Source organism: Hesperophylax consimilis, chromosome 14 (assembly GCF_061612785.1).
Source record: "Hesperophylax consimilis isolate HC1 chromosome 14, BYU_Hcon_1.0, whole genome shotgun sequence".
NCBI classification, from domain to species: domain Eukaryota; kingdom Metazoa; phylum Arthropoda; class Insecta; order Trichoptera; family Limnephilidae; genus Hesperophylax; species Hesperophylax consimilis.
The window spans coordinates 22,938,333-22,949,176 of NC_142849.1; positions in this window are offsets into that span (position 1 = coordinate 22,938,333).

Consider the following 10,844-nt stretch of genomic DNA (forward strand, 5'->3'; position numbering starts at 1 on the left):
AGTAACAAACCAGAATTACTCGCCGATCTGCCTCCGGAATACTGCCTCAATGACTTGGTGTCCATGGATGTTGATAACTCTCACATTCTCAAGGTATTGGGATTAAAGTGGGAGCCACGACATGATACATTTTCATTCGAAGTCCTGTGCCTCGATCGCGAGTGCACTAAACGCACTATCCTCAGTGAAGTCGCTCGGGTTTTTGACCCTCTCGTTTTTCTATGCCCTTTGACGTTTTTCGCCAAATCCCTAGTACCAAAGTTGTGGGTTCTAAAGGTTGGGTGGGATGACACCCCTCCTGTTAAAATTGTTCGTCAATGAGATCGTTATACTAAACAATTACCGCTCTTGAAGTCGTTCAAAATCCCTCGATGGGTGTCATTCCCTCACATGGAGTCGTGTCAACTTCATGGCTTCTCAGATAGTTCGGAACTTGGATATGGCGCGGTAGTTTACTTGCGAATCATGGATGTTAACGATAAAGTCCAAATATATTTGGTTTGCGCCAAGTCTCGAGTCACCCCCACAAAAAAGATTTCATTGCCTCGCCTTGAACTGTGTGCGGCAGTTCTTCTAGCAGATCTATTAAAATTCGTCAAAGATTTATACGTACCATTGCTTCCGATCTCCAATACCTTTGCGTGGTCGGATTCAACCATCGTGCTCGCCTGGTTACGTTCTCTTTCGTGTCGCTGGAAGACTTTCGTGGCTAACCGTGTCAGTCACATTCAAGATGCCCTCGAAGGGACTTCCTGGCATCACGTGTCATCTGGAGATAATCCAGCGGATGTCGCTTCTCGTGGTCAATCTTCAGCCGATCTGATCGATAACACGTTATGGTGGGCGGGGCCTTCGTGGCTGATCCAGTCATCCGATTCTTGGCCGTTGTTCGATGGCAATTTCGACAAAATTAAACTTCACTCTGAGGAACGAGTTCGATCTTTATTTGTCCAACAGGACGAAAATCTGGTGGACCTATTACTAGTTAAATTTTCTTCGATTCGGAAGATCCAACGCATTCTCGGTTACTGTCTTAGATTCATATACAACCTACAGAATAAAGAATCTCGTCGTTTGTATCTTCCATTAAACCGTGCCGAAATTCACACTTCACTTTTGACAGTAGTTAAACGCACTCAACATGTACATTTTAATGATGATATCACACGCTTGAAAGAGGGCAACCTTATGTCGAAACAAATGCGGAAGCTTAATCCCTTCATTGACGACCACGGTGTGCTCAGGGTGGGTGGCAGGTTATCTCAATCTGGGCTCGAATTCGAGTATAAACATCCTGCCCTATTTCCTCGCGAATCTAAGCTTACTTCTCTTGTGATAGACGCTCTACATTGAGAACATTGTCATCCAGGCCCCGACGGCGTTGTTCGTATCGCTACGGTTCGTACATCGAATGGTTCTCTTCTCACGAGACCATTAACCAAATTATGTCCATTGCCTAGTCAATGTGACTAATCATCTTCGCTTTCGCGGCGCATTCTTTCTTATCATTTTCATTATTATTATTAATATATATTTTTTTCTTTTTCTTCTCTCTTTTCACTGTTTCTTCGTTCACGCAACGTTCCACAGCATTGCCCGTTTTGTTTCTAAATTTTCTTTAAAATACACGTTGTTGTATTTTGGTGGGCGGAATGTTCCGTAACGCCAATTGCTTTTGACAGGCCGTGTACTAACCAATCGTATCGTCAGAATTTGAACTGTGTAGTTTAAGTTCGCACAAGTCAGCTAAAACGACGGAAAGCCGTGAGCCGAGCCAGTTGCACAAAAACGGTTCGTCCTGTCACATATCGATCCCCGGTTGTGTTATCGGAATAATCATAATACGTATTTATTATCGCAATTTAATCTAAAATAACGAGTGATAACGAACTACAATCCCGTTCCAGTGTTGACAGATGAGGCTTATGCAGATTTCACCATCATTTCACCGGTAAGTTGATTGTGAAGTAACTTTACGCATTGTGTTTCCGCATTCGCCTGTCAAAGCCATATAATTAATTTATACTTTATCTGTGTGGAATAGCCCTGTAAAGGGCGGCTATTCCAACCCCTGTTCGTTCTTCGAACACCATATCAATGTTAAAAATGTTAACCTAATCGACTCATTTGTTTTTCACACTACAATTTCAGACCACTACACCACAGCTCTCTGTCTTAAAAACAAACCTCCCACTGATGCTAAAATTAAATATGTCCCTCGAACAAATTACAATAACTTAGTCGAAGACTTGCGATCAGAAAACTGGCAAAACCTTCTAGACCAAATTGATACTGACTCAGCAATGAATGAATTTATCACAAAATTACATTCATATATATCTAAACACACTAGTCACATACACATAACAAATAATCAAGTAAAACTCACACCTTGGATCTCCCCTGGCCTTGTCAAATCTATTCACAGAAGGAATCAATTACACGAAAAGGCGAAAAGATGTCCTGAAAATATTTTAGTACAAGCTCATTATAAAAAGTATAGGAATTTATGTAAAAATTTAATCAAATCGACCAAAGAAAATTATTATAAAAAATTTATTTACGAAAATAACTGTACGCCAAAACGTCTGTGGGAAGCTTTTCGTAATATATCTAAAACAAAAATTAATAAATCTTCCGAAATTAAATCGTTGTACATTAATAATATAAACTGTTCAGACCCAAAAATTATGGCAAATTTCGCCAATAATTATTTCACTTCAGTGGGAGTCACTCTTGCGAAAAAAATTCTTGATAAACTTAATACTACTGAAATTGATCTCGCTAAGTATACTACCTCTAATTTCGGTCATAAAATAGACAATATACAAACAACGACAAACGAAGTCATGAAAATAATTGACGATCTTAAGTCATCAAATGCTTGTGGTCCTGATAAAGTCTTATCAAATCTGTTAAAACATATTAAATCCTCAATCGCAATACCGATCGCGTTCATTTCGAATCTAAGCTTTAAATCAGGAATATTCTTCAATCATTTAAAACATTCAGTAGTTATATTGCTTCACAAAAATGGTGACAAATCGCATGTACATAATTACCGGCCAGTTTATTTGCTAAATTCGGTCTCGAAAATTATTGAAAAAATTGTAAAAAATCGCCTTAGCACATATCTGGAAGATATGTGCATAACATTCTTTCTAATAGACAATATGGCTTTCGACCAGGTTTAAGCACAGAAAACGCTATCGCTAACCTGACAAAAATCATCTCTAATAATATCGATGGAGGAATTAAATGCACTGCACTATTTCTGGATCTAGCCAAAGCGTTCGACACTATATCACATAAAATTCTGTTGAAAAAACTACAGTGCGTTGGAATACAGGGTTAACTATTAAAGTGGATGGTTAGTTATTTAGAAAACAGAAGCCAAAGAGTGAACATTAATGATACTGTTCAGGATCTTAACTTCACTCTCCTGACAGAGCAATCCGGCGTGGTGAGTCACCAGATTCCAAGGAAGTATGACTGGAGTAACTCTTCAATAATAACTCCAGCTCTCGAATAATGGTCTTTATTTTAATAATAAAAAAGACCCGTAGGGCAGCTCATGTAAGGTGAGCCCAATATTGCTATCTCTCTCCGCGGTTTTATAAACCACATGTAAGTGAAAACCTGGCAGCTTTGCCGTTTTGCCAAAACGACCCGCCCAAGACGGATGGTAACAAGAGAAGAACGATTAAATCCGTGGCAATACGAAATTGCCCCGGCAATCGCTAACACAAAAATAAATGTTGCCACACCCATAGGGTGACAAGCACCAATATTAATATTTCAGTACCTGAAATCTTAACATATTCCCGCCCCAAAACGAGTATTAAGGAATAGTCGTTTTTTCATAAAATAATGTAGGAAAAGATTGCAACATTGGTACTCAGAATTTACCCAACAGGTTCACATACAAAAATAAACAATATTCAATACATGGATATCAAAATAATAACAAAAAACTTATAACAACGTATATAACCCTATGGCAGACTTGACATTAAAAAATAAAAGTCTAATAACGTAGAAATTTCTGGTGCGCTGCACCCACTTATGAGAAAATAGCTTATCACTTGGCACTGTTGAGCCTGACGGCATTTTGATTCACACATAACATCATTTTTAGTGTTGTAATTTGTTCTTAATCCAGGTTGGAGGAAGGATCCTCCATGGGAAGTAGACAGAGCTGTGTCACGGCTCTTTTGGTGACACCTCTGGCCGTCCTCAAGGAGACGACGCGGACGCGTCCGTCTTGACCAGGGTGGATCTCCGTCACTCGCGCCATCCTCCAGTACTGCGGAGGTAGTTGGTTGTCTTTGATGATGACCATGTCACCAGGCTGTAAACTGCGTTGACGTCCTTCTTGCCATTTGACTCGGTTCTGCAATTCTGCTAGGTATTCCCGGCTCCATCTGTGCCAAAAAGATTGAACAACGGTAGACATCTTTTGGTAAATATTAAACCTGTTTGTAGGCAGATGATGGATATCAAGCTCAGGCAATGCTAACAGGTTGTCGCCAATAAGGAAGTGTGAAGGAGTGAGTGCGTTTAAATCATTTGGATCTGATGATAATGGAGTCAGAGGACGGGAATTTAAACAAGCCTCAATCTGTATTAGTATGGTATTCATGCCTTCGTATGTCAAAACAGTTGACCGCATTGCCTTTTTTAAATGTAACTTAGTCATTTTAACTGCACTTTCCCAAAGTCCACCGTGATGCGGTGAGCGGGGAGGCAAGAAACTCCAGCTAATATTCTGCTGGGCTAAAAAATTATGGATTTCCTTATCAGATGCCTTCAAAAAATCAAATAGTTCAGTAAGTTCCCTATACTACCTGTAAAGTTAGTTCCATTATCACTAAAGAGTCGTGAGGGTTTACCCCTCCTAGCTATAAATCTTTTCAATGCATTCATAAATGCCATTGAAGTTAAATTAGTCACTAATTCTAAGTGAATTGCCTTCGTTGAAAAACAAATAAATAAACATATGTAAGATTTTACACTCTTAGCATTTCTGGTTAAACCAGACATAATTAAAATTGGACCTGCATAATCTATGCCGGTTACATAAAATGGTCTTTGGATTCGGAATCGGTCAGCAGGAAGGTCGCCCATGAGCTGGCGACACTCGCGCGGACGGACTCGGAAACATACAATACATTTATGCAGTGCTCGCTTCACTGCGTTTTTACGATATATATTGGCCAAAACCGTAAACGCAGTAATGCGAGCAGAGCATTACATCTTAAATGCAAATTCTCATAATGCAGATGGGTTATTATTAAGTCAGTCAACTTATGATTTTGTGGTAACAAAATTGGATGTTTTTGAAAGACCGAGGTAATATCAGATTGTGATAGTCGACCTCCAACACACAATAACCCATCCTGCATAAAAGGATTTAGTGCCTTTACCTTGCTCTGCCTAGATACAAATCTTCCATTACACAAAGAAGCTATTTCATCACGAAATGCAAATCGCTGAGCGTTCAAAATCAATACATGCATGGCATGTTCCAGTTCGATTACAGAAAGCTCGTCGACTCGCATCGGTTTTCGTTTAGAACAGTTATGTATGAAACGTAACATATAAGCAACTACGCGCTTCAGTCGTCTTAATGAAGAATAATTATTAAATATTTCCCAATCGACAGGACTACTAGTAACTAAAACTATCCTCGTCGTTTCTGGCAACTCCGTGGGAGTATCAAATGTAGAACGTGGCCACTTATCCTCGTCGGACGTGAGCCATGGTGGTCCTGACCACCATAATGAAGATGATTTCAACTGCTGAGATGTTATTCCTCTGGAAATTATGTCAGCTGGGTTTTCAGTTGAACAAATGTGCCGCCATATAGCGCCATCACCTTCACGTTGTATTTCTGATACGCGGTTAGCAACAAAAGTAGTCCAACGGTACGGTTCTCCTGCAATCCAAGCCAATGTTATTGACGAATCACACCACAAAGTGGTGTCAACAGTTACTTGGAGAGCTGCCGTCACCCGCTTCATTAATTTAACTAATAATTGTGCTCCACATAACTCAAGACGTGGTAACGATAAATTTTTTAGTGGGGCTACACGAGATTTAGCGCATATTAACTGTGATTGGTGAATGCCGTGTTCATCGGTAGATCTTAAATACAGACAAGCGCCATATGCTACTTGAGATGCATCGCAAAAACCGTGTAAGCTAAAAGATTTTTTATTGAAGCAGAAAATTTTCCTCGGTACCCGAATATGATTTGCTTTACTGAGACTCAGCGTGTAAGTCTGCCAGGCCAATAAAAGGTCATTGGGTAGCTTGTAATCCCAGGATGTTTTTAGCTTCCACAATCTTTGCATAATTATCTTACCGACAATGATTACTGGGCCTACCAGTCCTAAAGGGTCAAAAACTTTTGAAATTAATGATAAAACTTGACGTTTTATTACTTCTAACTTTGAGTCTATGTTTTCTACCTGATAAGTAAACTCATCAAGTTTGGTGTCCCATATTAATCCTAGAATCTTAGCTTCATTGGATTCATTTGGCAATAATTGAAAATTATCTTTAGAATCATTAATTGAGGGTGCATTAGACCTCCATTTTCTAATCTACATGCCTGCTGTAGCAAGCGCATTAATGATTTGGGATTTAAGCACGTGACAAGTATCTATGGAATCACTACCAGAAAGAAAATCATCTACATAAAAATTTTCCTTAAGGGATTTACTAGCTAATGGATGAGTAAATGAAACGTCATTACCTAGCTGGTGCAGACAAGGTATTGCTAAATAAGGAGAAGGAGCCAAACCATATGTCACCGTGTTTAGCGTATAATGTTTCAAACAATCCTCCGCATCCCTTTTCCATAATATACGTTGGTAATTTCTGTGTTCCGGGTTGATATTAATTTGGCGGTACATCTTTGCAATATCTGCGGTGACTGCATATTGATGTTTTCTGAAAAATACCAAGTGACAAAATATATCATTTTGAATGGTAGGCCCAATCATTAGAGCGCGATTCAAAGAAATCCCTCGAGCGGGTTTAGCCGACCCGTCAAAAACAACACGAATTTTAGTAGTTGTGCTTGCTTCTTTAAATACAGCGTGATGTGGTAAATAATAAGTAATTTCATCGCGTTTTGGAGGTTCACATTCAGTCATGTGACCTAACGCAAGATACTCATCAATAAATTCCGAGTATTGTTCCTTTAAACTAGGTTGTCTTAAAAATTTCCTTCCCATTGACGCTAATCTACCTTTAGCAATACTAAATGAATCTCCTAATTGAGATAGGTTAGATTTAAACGGTAAGTTGACTACAAATCTACCGTTTGCATCGCGTTTATGCGTGCCTTCGAAAATCCTTTCACATTCACTATCTTCCAGAGAGTGATGCTTACTATTTTCGGTTTCTTCAACCTTCCAAAACCTTTCTATTTGGTTCTGCAAAGAATTTAATGAAATATAACAAACTTTAACTGGTCTCGTATTATGACGACTCTGTACAGCTCCTGATATTATCCAGCCTAGCTCCGTTCGATGCAATGTAGGTTTACCCTTTCCTAACTGTATCTGATCCGTACAAAGCACCTGCCAGAAAATCTCTGCTCCGATCAGCATATCAATAGAAGCTGGCTGGTAAAACTGCGGATCAGCTAACCGGACACCGTCTGGAATGTTCAACATTTTTGGGTTAATCACGGTCTGTGGAAGATTGCAAGAAATCTCATCTAATACCAAACAAGATATTTCATCCTCGTATTGAGAACATAATGATTTAAATTTAATGTCAACTGTTTCCTTTACATGAATTAAATTATTATGCAAACCTGAAACAGGTATGTTCAATTTTGTTCAATGCAAATTTAATCTTTTACAAGTATCCTTTGTAATAAAATTAGACATTGAACCTGAATCCAAAAGTGCGCGTATTTTGTGTGTTCCACCGTACGCGTCTTCTATTTTTACTATTACGGTAGATAGTAAAATTTCTCGCCCGTTCATGTCGCTATGACACGCTAAATTCACTGGTGCCTCCGACTGACCGTTGCCAGTTGAAGTACCCGCTTGTACATTATCAGTATTGATATGTAACAGAGTGTGATGTTTTCGATCACAAACACTGCATTTTTCCTTCCACCTGCACACTTTTGAAGGGTGCCCCGGTTTTAGGCAGTTATAACATAAATTGCTCTCTGAAACGAACTTTCTTTGTGCCGCTGGTGCTTTTTTAACAAATATTTTACAAGAATAAATGAAATGGCTGTCATTACACAGCATACAATTAACGTTGCTTGACGCTAACGTAACCTTGTTCGTAGAATTCCTTTCCTTAAAATTAAAAAAACTTTGGTTTTGTTTCAACTGGTTCCGCTTTCTGTTGCATTCCACCATGATCACCTTGGATAGTTTCCAGAATCTGCGACCTTTGTGAAATAAAATTGCTAAACTGCTCGAACGTAGGATAAACTTTATCGCACTCCATGGATTCCCACAGGCTACGTGTGTGATTATCTAACTTTGAGGTTAGAATATGTATAATTAATGTGTCCCAATGTTCTGTTGGAAGCTTTAAATTATGTAAAGCTCTCAAATGAATGTTTGCTTAATCAATTAAATTTCGCAATTCATGATGATTCTGTCGTTTTAACGGTGTAACATTAAATAAGAAATTCAAATGTCTATTTGCAATAAGTCTGACATTTTCGTATCTTGAAATAAGCATCGTCCAGGCTGCAGTATAATTATCCCCGGTTATTTCTAGAGAACTAATCAAATCAAGTGCGTCTCCGGACACATAACTAATAAGGTAATGAAATTTCTGAACATGATTTAATTTACTGTTATCATGAATTAGGGCAATGAACGAGTTCTTAAAAGTCAACCATTTATGATTATCTCCTGAAAAAATAGGTATTGAAATTGGTGGTAAATTCACTGATGTAATCGGGACATTTTCAATCTTCTTAAATTTTGATAATATTTCCTGTCCTAATGCAATGACATTAAAATATGTACCTTAAAAATTATCCCTCGCGTCATGATCTTCTGATTTATTCAATAAATCAATCTCCAGCTGAATTTTGGAGAATTCTATCAGAGAAGGTTTGATGGCATCTAATCTCGACGACAATACGCTGGGCCTAATATCATTTTCGTTGCTTAAATAGGTTTCAAATCTCGTTAATGAACCTTTCAACACCCCGCGCTGTCTAACCAACTTGTCGAGTTCCATTTTTTAGAAACGAATACCACAATAACCTGATTTAAAACAATACACAACTCGAAACGGCAGCTTGACGTTTGACGTGAAAAAAAATAATACTATGGATTATAAAGAAACCGATCACAATACTATGGCATGCAAATTGCAAAGACAAAGCTTGCAAACGCGTGGCTAGATATGTAGGTAAGCAAAGCAAAGTTATTCGGCAAAATACAACAATAAAAATTATTATCACCAACAATTTTATGCTATTTTGAAAGCATCTCATTATGAACACCCAAATATAATTCGATATAATCAATACGAAATAATGTGGCATCTACACAGATTTTTAGCTTTTTTAAATGGAATTTGAAAGGACAATGAAAGGAAGGCTACAACCTGATTTGCTGTGCATGCGAGCGTCGTGATGAGGCTCGCTTGATCAATCCAATGATGGTGATGAGGACGCCGACTGGACCACTCCCGATGATGATGAGGCCCGACTGGACCACTCCCGATGATGATGAGGCCCGACTGGACCACTCCAAATAATGATCTTCCGTCTCAAATGGATCAATCCAAATAATAATCATCCGGCTCGAATGATCAATGTTCAGGATCTTGACTTCACTCTCCTGACAGAGCAATCCGGCGTGGTGAGTCACCAGATTCCAAGGAAGTATGACTGGAGTAACTCTTCAATAATAACTCCAGCTCTCGAATAATGGTATTTATTTTAACAATAAAAAAGACCCGTAGGGCAGCTCATGTAAGGTGAGCCCAATATTGCTATCTCTTTCCGCGGTTTTATAACCCACATGTAAGTGAAAACCTGGCAGCTCTGCCGTTTTGCCAAAACGACCCGCCCAAGACGGATGGTAACAAGAGAAGAACGATTAAATCCGTGGCTTTACGAAATTGCCCCGGCAATCGCTAACACAAAAATAAATGTTGCCACACCCATAGGGTGACAAGCACCAATATTAATATTTCAGTACCTGAAATCTTAACAGATACTCTAAGCGATTCAGCAAATATTAAATTTGGTGTACCTCAGGGAGGTACTCTAGGACCAATTTTGTTTAATATATATATTAATGAGCTATGTAACAGTTCCCTTGCCGACCACATTATTACCTTTGCAGACGATACGGTCTTGTTATTTGAAGGTAAAAACTGGTTCACAGTAAAGCAGAAGCGCTGGTATAAATAGTGTTAAACAATGGCTTGATAATAATCTACTCACACTCAACACGGAGAAAACAAAATTCATACGCTTCAGTGCAACTCAAGCGGGACAACCGAAAGAAACACAAAACATTATTATACACCACTGCAATAACCTAACTACTTGTAATTGTAACACCCTAGAATGCGTAGATAGTATAAAATATCTAAGAATTATGATAGATAAATTTCTGAGATGGGACCTAGATATAGACTCAATTTCCACAAAAGTCAGAAAACTTACTCATCTTTTCCTGGGCATTAGAAATATTCTCTGCATAAAAGATCTTAAATGTTTACATTATGCTCTGTGTAACTCATTACTTGAATATGCATCTTTGGGATGGGGCGGATGTACAAAAACAATACTGGATCCCTTAGCAAAAGCACAGAAATCACTGCTAAGG